Genomic DNA, 13,937 nt, shown 5'->3' with positions numbered 1-13,937 from the left:
GCATTAATATTACAAAGGATTTGTCCTGGAGTGCTCACATAGAAAGCATCATTAAGAAGCCTCAGCATCATTTTTTTTAAGGAATATGAGTGCAAGAATGTGTAGGGAAATTTTATTTCATATTTATTCTTGTATTATTTAAAGTGTTTTAACCTATGGAATTGTGATTGGCTTATGCTTACCTAGTATTCAAGCATACTAGAAGACATGTCCCACCCAAATCATGGAATGTTTGCGAGGTTGTCATCACACAAACGATATAGATCTATCTTACAGTATGTCATACTAGCAGACTGAAATGTAGCTTTTCTCAACAGCGGTAAATACAGTATATTAAATTGTACTTTTGTTCTTGAGTAGGTTTAAGGTGAAATGTTTTCATGTTATTTTTAGGACTCTGTTGACTGCTCATGTCATTGAATTTTCATGAATTTGAGCTGTTTATAACAAAAAAGAACAGTTGGAGTTGAAAGATGGATCATTGAAACTTACAAAACCTCTGTAGTATAGTAAAAAGAACTCTTAGTACTCATTTATGAAAACAAAAAAATATGTTCACAGAAGTTTTGTTTATCCCAGAGAAACCACAAACCCCCCCAAAAACAAAACAAAATTAAAACAAAACACCAATCTGCATCAAAGAGCTAATCACAATTTAATCATTAGTGCTGGGCTGGGGGACATCATCACAATGTTCACCTACCCCTGACCATCAACAAATGATATAGCTTTATCAGGTTTCAATGTGTCTTTTTCCCCATTTGCTTGTGTTTGCAATAATAAAAACATAGTTTGGCTATATAGATGTGTTCACATACATCTTTGCTATATCCCGCCATGTATGGCACGGTTTTTCATGCCATAGACTCAGAGATTTAGTCATGCCTCATGATTTTTTGTTACTTTGCTTCTTTAATACAGTATGTTACTTTATACATATTCTATTATGGCAAACAATTTTTTTAAAATCCATCCACTTGCTACTCGTTAAAAACAGCTTTGCCGTGTTTTGCATGTTGTGCCAAATTTTGCAAAATAGCAAAGATGTAGGTGGACACATCTGTATGTGGCCTATATTAAAATGCCCATAGCCAGCCTAGTTCCATCTATTGTATCTAAATACAATTAGGTATAAGTGTCAAATCTTCATGGGTGCATATCTATGTGCTTTCTGTTCTGGGTACACTTTGTGCCAACAGACAAAGGTCTCTCCTGCAGACCCTTTATGTTATGCAACTTTTTATACAGGGCAACCATTAAAAAAATTCTAGGCACCGGTACTTTAACCTGCAGAAGATTAGTCCCACTCGTTATCAACCTCCACACTAAAACTATGGAAGATGAGTTGTACTTATCATCCACTGCAAGGGGGTACAAAAACACTAACAGTAACTTACCTTCCTCAATAGGCTGGATGACCAGTGGAGCAAGCATGCACCGGTTGGGGAGCCCAGGTAAAACCATCAGCATGCATGTGTGTACTGACAGCACTGTAATGTAAAAAGAATTAAAATTAACAGTGAAAGCGATGGGGAGAAGGGACTTTACGTCCTTCTATATTACTTCTATAAGATAGAAATGGTTCCGGCATGAATGGTCGACCATGTTATGGTTGACAGTCATTAGGTCAACCACTATTGGTCGACATTGACATGGTCGACATGGACACATGGTCGACGCATTAAAGGTCAACATATGAAAAGGTCGACATGAGTTTTTTAACTTTTTTGGGTGTCGTTTTTTGCGTAAAGTGACTGGGAACCCCAATTAGTGCACCGCGTCCCCTCGCATGGCTCACTTCGCTCGCCATGCTTCGGGCATGGTGCCTTCGCTTGGCACACTTTACGATCCACATGGACTACGATTGGAACGGTAAAGTATGGAAAAGTTCACCAAAAGAAAAAAAAGTAAAAAAACTCATGTCGACCTTTTCATGTGTCGACCTTTCATGTGTCGACTATGTGTCCATGTCGACCATGCCAATGTCGACCAATAGTGGTCGACCTAATGACTGTCGACCATAACATGGTCGACCATGTGAACGGATACCGATAGAAACATATGGGCGCCATCATATGCATGAGCAGAGTACCCACTTTCAAACTCATAGAAATGTATGCCTGGTGATCAGTGTGATCACCAAACATTAACCACTTTACTACAGAAAAATTATAACAAATTTGTGATTAGACACTATAGAATTGCACAAATAGGCTAAAAAAAAACAACAACACATACTGTATGCTTGTGCTACTCAGCCTCACATTTGCAGAGGGTGCACAAATAGTGGATGGAGGCTTCTCTATGAATACATTATCATTATAGGAAATGCCAGACTCACACGTCTCTAACAAGGATGCCCTTAGACTCTCCTCAGGGATCTGTGACATTTCTAGCAATGAAAACATAGTGTGTTCTTCAGCCTTAGTATTTTTTTCTGCCCTGATTTGCCTGTTTTACATTTGACACCTCTACTAGACTATGAGTGACAAGGTGTTGCATCATCATGTGAGGTTACAGAAAAAGATGCCAGATTGACAGGAGTTCTAGAACCACAATTCATAAAGCCTTCCCTTGCCACTGCATATGGTGTATGGAATTGTTGGCAAATTTTTGTTTTTCAGTGATAAACTTTCTTTGCATTATAGGTGTTTTTTCCTTTAACATTTTAAAGTCTTCTTTGATTTCAGATGTCCTTTCTTAAACCCTCTATGCCTTTGAGCACTGACTTTAGTATATGTGGAAGCACTAATATCACGATCATCATGACTGGCAGCAGCGACAGCATTAGTACTTGGTTACTGCTCCTACTCTTCCATCAACTGATTGTGATCCATACTGACTTACAGCACTTATATTATTAATGCAGTAGGTGGCATGGCATCTTCTGAGCATTGTTATAACACTATACCACAGCCTGTCCCTGAATACAAACACTTTTTTATATTTAATTTTTAACAAATGACATCTTCTCAATGTGACTCATAGAACATTTGACTATTTTTGTTGCCCGCTTTTTAGCTCTGGACAGGTACAGGCCTGGACTGAGGGAAGGTCGGCCCAGATGATCTTCTCTGCAGTTCTGACCACCTTTTGGTGCCTGCATATGTCCTTCGCACGGGTGGAGCTGTACCATACCAGTATCAAGGAGCACAGTACCGACACCACAATTGCAGAGTATAAGAGGAGCAGGAGCTTCTGTGGGATGTTGAATTTCCTTAGTTGCCTGAGGAAGAACAACCTCTGCTGCGCTTTCCCAACAGTGGTGTCAGCATTGGACTCCAATTAAAGGTCCCGGGAGATTGTGGTCCCTAAGTACTTGAAGGAGTCCACTAGCGATACCACACTGTCAGCAATCATTAACGAAGATGCACTAGCTGACTTCTTCCTGAAGTCCACAATCTTGACAGTTTTGAGGGGGTTGAGTTCAAGGTTGTTGTGGCTACACCACTGGGCTAACCAGTCTATTTCCAGTCTATATGCCAATTCGTCCCCATCCTTGATGAGGCCGATGGCTGTGGTATTGTTGGCGAATTTGATGATCTTTACTGATTGCACCTCTGAGGTAGTCATTTGTGTAAAGGGAGAAGAGCAGGGGTGAGAGGACACAGCCCTGAGGGGCCCCTGAACCAATGGACCATGCTTGAGAGGTGAATTCCCCTGCTTTCACCACCTGTGTCTTATCTGTCAGGAAGTCTACTATCCAGGAGAAGGTAGCTTCTGGGACTCCTAGGTGAAGTAATTTGGAGTGGAGGATGCTGGGGATGACTGTATTGAAGACCGAGTTGAAATAGGCAAACAGGACCCTCGCATTGGTATCGGGAATGTCTAGGTGCTGTAGAATGTAGTACAGGCCCAGGTTGACTGCATCCTCGTCACATTGTTTCGATTGATAGGCAAACTGTAGGGGGTCCAGTTGGGGGCCAGTCACAGTTTTCAGGTGATTCAAAACCAGATGCTCAAATGTTTTCATGACCACAGACGTCAGTGCTATCGGCCTATACTCATTCAGGTTCATGATATAGGGTTTCTTTGGGACCGGGACAATAATGGACCTTTTGAGGCAGGAAGAGACTTTCTGTAATTCCAGTGATTTGTTGAAGATCTTGGTGAATATGGGGGCGAGCTGACCCGCATATTCTCTCAGGGCAGATGGTGACACTCCGTCAGTATATCTCCACCAATTTATGGAGTAGTGATGATCACTATAACAGATCTACTGGTTCACTCTGTTGTGACAGGGTTAGATACAGTAGGTCAATATGAGCAGTAATTTTATCAACTACAGAGAAGAGCTACAAAATTGGTTAAAGGCATTGGATTTTGAGGAAAGGCAATCTAGGCTAGATATTTTTACACTACAAAAAAAAGGCATCTAAGAGGAGACATGATTAATATTTACAAATACATTAAGGGTCAGTACATGAAACTGCCAATCAATTTGCTTATCGAGATATCTGTACACAGGACACATGGTTTCCTTGTAAGGTTAGAGGAAGTGAGGTTTCAAACTAAGTGAAGGAAGGGTTTCTTCACAGTGCGGGCAGTAAGGATATGGAACTCACTGCCAGAGAAGGTTCTAATGTCTGACTCAATTGATGTGTTTAAGAAAGGATTAGACAAATTTCAAGCTGAAAAAGGCATCCAAGGGTATAATCTGTAATAATAATGTATGACCGTATCTGGGTCACTAAAAGAAAATCCAGTGCTTATCAGTAGATCAAAATACAGGTTTGTCTTTTTTCAACCTTGACAACTATTTTACTATGTAACTATCACACCACCATATTTTGAGATGTTACTGCTCTATAAAAATAAACAATGTCCCAGGTTGTCCTCAGTCTTATGTCATAATTTCAATGGATTTCAAAAAGGCCTTTGATTTGGTCATTTGGAACCATTTCTTTCAAACATTGAGAAGATTTGGACTCCTGGGGAATTCTGTGTCTGTACTTAAAGCTCTGTTGCAATTTGGCTCTTCTGCCAGGTATAAGGTAAACCTACACAAGTATGAAGTCCTTTCTGTTCACAACCCATGGTCCTCATCTCCATTTCCCTCTGTGCAATATTTAAATCAGCTCTAGTTGGCTAGGCAAAAACTCAGATATCTTGGTATTTATATTCAGAATATTTCTACGTTATATACCGTTAATTTCACGAGGTCTGGCAACATCTTTCATTATCTCTCATGGGAGGAGTTGCATTGCTGAAGTTCTAATTCCTCAACTGGCCTATATTCAAATGTTGACAAAAAGATTATCACGATTTGATGTCACTCAAATTACATGCCTATTTTTACATTTATATGGAGGGGTAGGAAATCACGTATATCTAGAGCTATTTTTTTCAGTATATACTTGATTGTTTGACAGGTTGTGAAGCTTATGCATGTAAATCCTTTGAGGATCTGGCTGCTCTCCTACATACTCCTAGAGCACATCTTCTGCCATTAGTGCAAAATAATATTTAGGTTTTTTTTATACCTATTTAGTATGGAAACTTCACAGGCATCAACTGTGTCTCAGTATATTATATTCTGGGATAATCCTATGTTCATTCCCAGTTTGGAAAACACTACATACCTGGTCTGGATGGTGAGGGGCATCAATGCTTTTAGAGATATGTTTGATCCTAGGGGTCAGTTACACTCTTTTCAGGATCTGAAATCCAAAAATTTCTTTCTAACTGACTTTTTTTATGTTCTTACAAATGTTCCACTTCATACAATCCTTACCACCTCTTATGCTAAAGGAAATTAAAACTGATGTTTTACGGTTCTTATTTAATGTATCTAATAACATGCATTAGTGATATCTGTATCCTTACTTGCTTCCTGTGAAAGCAGAGGTTTCATGAAACAGAGATATCTCAAGTAGACTCCCCTACTGTACTGTTGAAACATATAGAGAAGACTCTGAAAATAATCCATTTAGCAGGAAGTGCATATTAAAACTATTTATAGGGTGTATACTGTAACATGTTGTTCAGGAAGTTGTCCGAAATGTAAATACTCCCGAGCTACATTTTTTCATAATGTGGGAGTGTGGTAAAATTAGAAATTTTTGGGATTAGGTTATGGTTATTATTAACACAATATGTGCTATGTTATCTGCTCATTTTGTAAATTGGGACTTACAGGGCCGAAAGAAAGAGTTGATACATTTTTCTTAGAGTGGTTGTTACAGTAGCAAAGAAAGTTATACTCTGTAATTGGACACTTTCCACTGCACCATCTGTTCAAGCAGTAAAAAATACACTGCTAGAACGTCTTTATTTTGAAATAAAGGCAACTATACCGGATGTTGCGAAAGGGGTCATTTGTTTTAATGCTAAAAGGGGTATTGGCACTCTGGATCTCGCTATTAAGACACACATACAGAGGCTGTTTGAGTCCACAAATTGTTTTTTATATCATAATTTGGAATTAAAATGTTATATATATTTATAATCTTGTATCATTCTCAGATGTTACAGGATAGATTTCCTTATCTTTGTGGAAGACCCTAGATGAACTAGGGTTCAGGTTCTCTTTTTTAGTTTACTTTTTCTCTTATTTTCTGCTGTGATTTCCTGTGTTTGATTGCTTTTAGATTTCTTATCTTATGTTATTTTTTTAACTTGAATTATATTTTTTAGGTGTGCTACATTTTGCTTCTTTTTGGAGCCCAATAACTGGATATTTATGGCTAGTTATATTATGCTACAGTATGTTAATCCTGTAAAATACTGATCCTGACTCATTTACACATACTTTACTATGTAGTATGATGGTTTGTGTATGTACAGAACATTTCTCTTTTGTCTCAATAAAATTGTTTTGGAAAAAAAAACAATGTTTTGCTAACTGCCTACATCAAAACTAGCTTGGCCATTATTAGCACTAAAGGGACTTGCCCATCAAACAGTGTCCTTTTGTGTGCTTTGTAATCAGTGGAAATCTGAAAAGGTCCTCCTATATACACCACCTCCTGTGGTCCTGTGTGAAATGGTGCTCAAATCACCTAGGGAGAGACTTAAATCTAATCCAAAACATACAAGATCTGATGCTGGAAAGATTACATTATGCCTTATTTTGGAATCCAAAAATAGTAGTGAGATCCAAATCTGGCTAAGATCCACTTGGAAATGGTTCTGTGTGTTTGTGTGGAGTCAGTTTTCTATACACTGGACCAACTCATCTCTACTATTTATGTAACAATGGGGGTAATTCCAAGTTGATCGCAGCAGGAAATTTTTTAGCAATTGGGCAAAACCATGTGCACTGCAGGGGGGGCAGATATAACATGTGCAGAGAGAGTTAGATTTGGGTGGGTTATTTTGTTCTGTGCAGGGTAAATACTGGCTGCTTTATTTTTACACTGCAAATTAGATTGCAGATTGAACACACCACACCCAAATCTAACTCTCTCTACACATGTTAAATCTGCCTCCCCTGCAGTGTACATGATTTTGCCCAACTGCTATGAAAATTCCTGCTGCGATCAACTTGGAATTACCCCCAATGTTTCAGTGTCTACTTACAAATTAGCTGCCCCAAAGAGACCTGCAAAAACATACTCGATTCCAAAAAAGGTTTCTACTAAAACATATTTCCACAGTTGCAGAGATATAAAAAAAAATAGCTCTCAAACTGAGCTAAAACTGTATTGGCTTGAAATTGGTTAAAAAACAATGCTGATTCTGTAAGTAACTTTAGGTAAATACTAGTTAAAATAATCTAATAATCTGCTAATCAAATTGGAAAGGCTATGGCCCTCATTCCGAGTTGTTCGCTCGCAAGCGGATTTTAGCAGATTTGCTCATGCTAAGCCGCCGCCTACTGGGAGTGAATCTTAGCATCTTAAAATTGCGAACGATGTATTCACAATATTGCGATTACACACCTCGTAGCAGTTTCTGAGTAGCTTCAGACTTACTCGGCATCTGCGATCATTTCACTGCTTGTCGTTCCTGGTTTGACGTCACAAACACACCCAGCATTCGCCCAGACACTCCTCCGTTTCTTCGGCCACTCCTGCATTTTTTCCGGAAACGGTAGCGTTTTTTCCCACACGCCCATAAAACGGCCTGTTTCCGCCCAGTAACACCCATTTCCTGTCAATCACATTACGATCGCCAGAACGATGAAAAAGCCGTGAGTAAAATTACTAAGTGCATAGCAAATTTACTTGGCGCAGTCGCAGTGCGAACATTGCGCATGCGCATTAAGCGGAAAATCGCTGCGATGTGAAGATTTTTACCGAGCGAACAACTCGGAATGAGGGCCTATGAGCATTGGAATCCAATTTCCAAAAGCAGATTATTTTTATAAATAAGAGATGGATTTAACATTTAAAGGTCTCAAACAACTTTGCCTGCTCTACTGAGGGATTACAGAGAAAATTTGACTTGGTGGCTGTTCAGGGTCACCAAGAAATCATTACGAAGTTAAAATTTAACTCAGATCATTTACTGCTATCAACTGATAGCAATTTTTTTTAGAGAATCAGAAGTAAGCAGCTATAACGTGCATATTGGATTAAAATAATGTTTCTCTTCTAATTGCCAATAAAAAAGGGAATCTGGCAATGCATGAGTGACAATGATCCCACAAAACAGAAAAATCATCAGCACATACTTGTCAAAGAATATATAATGTTCAATATGCAATTTTATAATACAGTGAAGAATCCTTTTCTCCGTTGGGTATGGAATTTTTTCTCTTCTAACCTCAGGGGGTGTCCTTGTGTCCCATGTTGTGTGTTTTTTTGGTAAACAAATTGTTTGATAGATCCTTGTATTGTCCATTAATGTATTTATAAATATTAATGATGTCCCCTCTCAGTCGCCTCTTTTCTAGTGTGAACATATCAAGCCTTATAAGTCTATCTTCATAATCCAGTGCCTCTAACCCCTTAACCAGTTTAGTGGCTCGTCTCTGAACCCTTTTGAGTTCCAAGATATCTTTTTTTATAATATGGTGCCCAAAACTGTACGCAATATTCCAGGTGTGGTCGTACCAGTGATTTATACAGAGGCAGGATTACACTCTCATCCCTTGTCTCCATTCCCCGTTTTATGCATGCTAACACCATATTAACCTGTGCTGCTGCATTTTGACATTGCGTACTGCTACCAAGTTTAATATTGATGAGCACTGCCAAATCTTTTTCAACTACCGTTATTCCTACATTTTCCCCATTTAGTTTATAGGCTGCCTGATTGTTCTTAGTCTCAAAGTGCATAACTTTACATTTGTCTATATTGAACCTCATTCTCCATTTGTCTGCCCAGGCCTCCAGTCTAGATAAGTAGAGACTCAAAATCCTTGTCTGAATTATTCTACATAGTTTAGTATCATCTGCGAAAATTGACACTGTGCTTTTCAGTCCCTCTCCTAGGTCATTAATTAATATATTAAACAGCAATGGCCCAAGTACTGAGCCCTGCAGTATTCCACTGAGTACTGAAGCCCATTCAGAGTACATCCCATTAACCCCCACTCGCTGTTCCCTATTAAACAGGCAATTACTCACCCAAGTACAGATAGTGTTTCCTACCCATAGCTCTCTTAGTTTGAGAATTATTCTCCTGTGTGGAACTTTGTCAATAGCCTTAGCGAAGTCTAAAAAGATCACATCCGCTGCTTGACCCTGATCAGGGCTGTTTCTAGCCAATTTGGGTCCCAGTGCGAGATTAAAAAATGCGCCCCCCCATTGACATAACAAAAAAATGCGCCCCCCCCATAGATATAAAAAGGAAAAGGTATGCGTGCACCTAAGGCGCGCGCTCCCGGCAAAGGGAGTGTGACCTCGATAAAATGGGTGTGGCCTCGTCTGAAAAGACTACCTTACACACCAGTTTTTGACCTTGCACCGACAGATCACGGCGACTGCAGGAAAAAAATAAAAAAATATATTATGCCATACACTGCAATGCCCTTGATACATTAAATCCCCATTTTACACATTACAGCAGGCAAGTGTCCCCATTTTCCAAAATACGGCAGGCAAGTGTCCCCATTTTCCACAATACGGCAGGCAAGAGTCCCCATTTTCCACAATACGGCAGGCAAGAGTCTCCATTTTCCACAATACGGCAGGCAAGAGTCCCCATTTTACACAATACGGCAGGCAAGTGTCCCCATTTTCCACAATACGGCAGGCAAGAGTCCCCATTTTCCACAATACGGCAGGCAAGAGTCCCCATTTTCCACAATACGTCAGGCAAGAGTCCCCATTTTCCACAATACGGCAGGCAAGTGTTCCTATTTTACACATTACGGCAGGATAGTGTCCCCAATTTACTCATGATGGCAGGAAAGAGCCCCCATTTTACACATGATGGCAGGCAAGAGTCTCCATTTTACACATTCCGGCAAGTGTCGGGGTGGTGTAGAGAGAGAGAGAGAGAGAGAGAGAGAGACTGACTTTTGAAGCGGTTCTTCCCGCTCTTCGGCCATCTTTCCCTCGTCTTCCCTGCACCAGCCCTTACTGTAGCTTGGATCCCCCTCCTCCCTTCTCCTGAGTACCCAGCTCGGGGGGCAGAGTGTTGTGGAATAACGCGATTGCATCGTGATGTCACGACGCACCCGCATCATTCTGCAAAACTCCGCCCCCCAAGCTGGGTACTAGGGAGGAGGGGGGAATCGAAGAGCATCAGAAGTGCTGCGGCGGGCGCCCTGTGCGGTTGCACGGCTTGCCCGCTGCAAGAATAGGCCCTGACCCTGATCAATATTATTGTTCACTTTATCGTAGAAGCTTATTAAGTTAGTTTGACATTACCTATACTTCACAAATCCATTTGATTCCTAGTAATAACCTTGGAGGTATCCAAGTACTCTAGAATGCTATCCCTTAATATACCTTCTAGTATTTTCCCCACTATAGATGTCAAGCTAACCGGTCTACAGTTCCCTGGGAGCATTTTAATACCCTTTTTAAATATTGGGACTACCTCTGCTATACGCCAGTCCTTTGGTATCATTCCTGATCTAATTGACTCGCTGGAGATCAAATATAGAGGTTCTGATATCTCTATGTTGAGTTCCATAAGAACCCTGGGGTGGAGTCCATCCAGCCCAGGAGATTTATTTATCTTAATTTTACTTAGTCTCTCCCAAATTACCCCCTCTATAAGCAAGTACCAAGCAATGGGTCATTATTATTTTCTATATTATGCTCTACTCTCGTCAACCTGTCCTCTTTCGTGAATACTAATTTAAATAATTTATTAAATAAAGCTGCTTTTTGCCTATCATCATTAATCAAGACATCCAGCTTGCCCTTTAAGGGCCCAATATTCTCCCGTTTCAACCTTTAACCGTTTATATACTTAAAGAACTTTTTGGAGTTTGTTTTACTCTCCTTTGCGATTTGTTTTTCATTTTCTATTTTAGCTGCTCTAATCGCTTTTTTTGTTACATTCCTTGTAGAACTGGAATGATTCCACATTTCCGTCAGACTAAAATGCTTTGAAAGCACACATCTTTTTATCCATTTGTTCCTTGACCTTCTTATTAAGCCACATCAGTTTGGATTTCCTACTTCTATTTTTGTTGACTTTGGGAATATATAAATTAGTGTACTAATTGAGCGCAGTTGTAAAAATGTCCCACATTTCAGCAGTATTCTTACCATGAAATACAATTTCCAAATTAATCTCCTTCATTGCTTGTTTCAGCAATGTGAAATTTGCTTTCCTTAAGTTAAAAAATCTTGGTTAAACCCTTATATTGTTGCTTTTGAAAGCTGATATCAAATGTGATCATATTGTGATCGCTATTTCCTAGGGTCTCCCCTACTTTAGTGTTTGTTATTATTTCCTCATTATTAGTTAGTACTAGGTCCTGTATAGCCCCTTGCCTAGTTGGCTCCTCAATTACCTGGGACAAGTAATGATCTTTTAGCATGTTTAAGAACCTGTTATCCCTAGCTGTATTTACTGTTTCTGTGTTCCAGTTTATGTCCGGGTAATTGAAGTCCCCAACAATAACAACATCCCCCATACCTGCAGCTTTTTCGATTTGCTGCAAGAGTTAGAATTCATCAGCCACACTAATATCTGGCGGGTTATAGCATGTCCCTATTAAAAGTTTATTTTGTATCTTTACCCCCACTCGAAATCTCAACCCATAATGACTCTACGTTATCTCCAGTCCCCTCGTAAATGACCTCCTTTAAATATGGTTTTAAGAATGGTTTAACATAGATACAAACACCCCCTACCTTTTTATTAATCTATCTCTCCTGAAGAGAGTGTATCCCTCAATGTTTGCCGTCCAGTCGTGAGAATCGTCCCACCATGTCTCAGTAATGCTTATTATGTCATAATGGTCATTAAGTGCAATTGCCTCTAATTCCCCCATTTTACTTGTTAGGCTCTCGCATTTGCAATTGTACACTTAAGTTTATTAATTCTCTGATCCGCAAGTTCTGTTGTACATAACATTTCCTTAGGAACCTCGGTTTCCCTTAAATTACCATTGCTGACTATTTCTCTCCTTCCCCCTCTCCAACCCCATTATACTTTCTCCATCCCACTATTCTTTACTCTCTAGTTGTCCCACTAATTCTTTCTAATCCCTCCCCCCAGGCACCTAGTTTAAAATCTCCTCCAACCTTCTAACCATCCTTCCCCCCAGCACCGCTGCCCCCTCCTCATTCAGGTGCAATCACGACCAAAAAGATGGCGCCTGACTGAGAAGTCCGCCCAGTGTTCTAAGAACACATACCCCTCCTTCCTACACCAGTCTCTAAGCCACACATTTACCTCCCTAATCTCCCTCTGCCTTCCTGATTTGGGCTTCACATGGTGGAGCCCAAACAAAGGCTGCCTTATGACCAGTGAGCAGGGGAGGCCGCCAGTAGGGTCGACAAGCATTAGGTCGACACACATTTGGGTTTACCACTAAAGGTCAACATGCATTAGGTCTACATGGTCACTGTGTCGACATGGTCATTAGGTTGACATGTACTAGGTCGACATGCAAAAAGGTCGACATGAGTTTTTCACAATTTTTAATTTTTTTCACCTTTTTCAGACTTAACGATCCACGTGCACTACAATTGGGAACGGTAACCTGTGCCGAGTGCAGCGGTAGTGGAGCAAGGCACCTTGCCCGAAGCATGATGAGTGAAGCGAGCCATGCGAGGGGATGCGGTGCACTAATTGGGGTTCCCCATCACTTTACGAATAAAACTACACCAAAAACAATAAAAAAAAATATCATGTTGACCTTTTTCCATGTTGACCTTGTACATGTTGACCTAATGACCATGTCGACCTAATGCATGTCAACCTTCAGAGGTCAACCCAATGTATGTCGACCTAATGCATGTTGACCTAATGAACCACACACGTGAGCAGACCATTTAAACCAGCTCTATGCACCAGACTTTTACTGTTTATTCTTACTGTACTGTATATACTTGTTGTTCACTGTTCTTCCTCATTTTAATCTGCACATTCTGATATCCTCATGCCATGTGCCTCATTGTTCTCTGTCAATTCTTCCATTGGCATTTTCATGCTTTTTGCATCATTATTATTTGCAGTGTGAGTGATATATATATATATATATATATATATATATATACATACATACATATATACATGTAGAAAACCTGGCACTCTTTAGGGACAGCGTCACCACAATGTACCTTACTGGGGTGCCCTCCAAAAGTTGATGGATCTCATATACACAGCGGAAAAGAAGAGGCGGCACTCCCAGATTTTTTAAGTAGAAAAAACTTTAAGTCGTGAGTTGACATTTCGGGTGGTCTCACCCCGTCTTCAGGATAACAAGTGTGCATCAAACAAAAGAACATTTATACTTACATGCCATATGCCTTCCCATCTGCCGCAGCCCAGGGACTCAACTGCTCACTTCCGGACTCCAGCCTCTGACATCAGCGGAAGCAGGGAACTCATGGGACTTGCGCTGGGAGGATCTGAGA

At 40.2% G+C, this 13,937-nt stretch overlaps 1 long non-coding RNA gene across 1 annotated transcript in view; it reads right to left on the bottom strand.

Annotated features, from left to right (window-relative positions):
- Positions 1-305: 305 nt before the first annotated feature.
- LOC135057595 (uncharacterized) overlaps positions 306-13,937 on the bottom strand; it is a 58,809-nt gene continuing 45,177 nt past the window's right edge. The window contains exons 2-3 of the long non-coding RNA XR_010244228.1: positions 1,398-1,490; positions 306-437 (exon numbers count right to left, since the gene is read on the bottom strand). This is a non-coding gene — a long non-coding RNA (uncharacterized LOC135057595). The remainder of the gene's footprint in view (positions 438-1,397; positions 1,491-13,937) is intronic.

This window comes from Pseudophryne corroboree, chromosome 3 (assembly GCF_028390025.1).
Source record: "Pseudophryne corroboree isolate aPseCor3 chromosome 3, aPseCor3.hap2, whole genome shotgun sequence".
NCBI lineage: Eukaryota > Metazoa > Chordata > Amphibia > Anura > Myobatrachidae > Pseudophryne > Pseudophryne corroboree.
The sequence above is the reverse complement of the archived record's forward strand: the minus strand, read 5'-3'. Positions and strand labels throughout refer to the sequence as shown.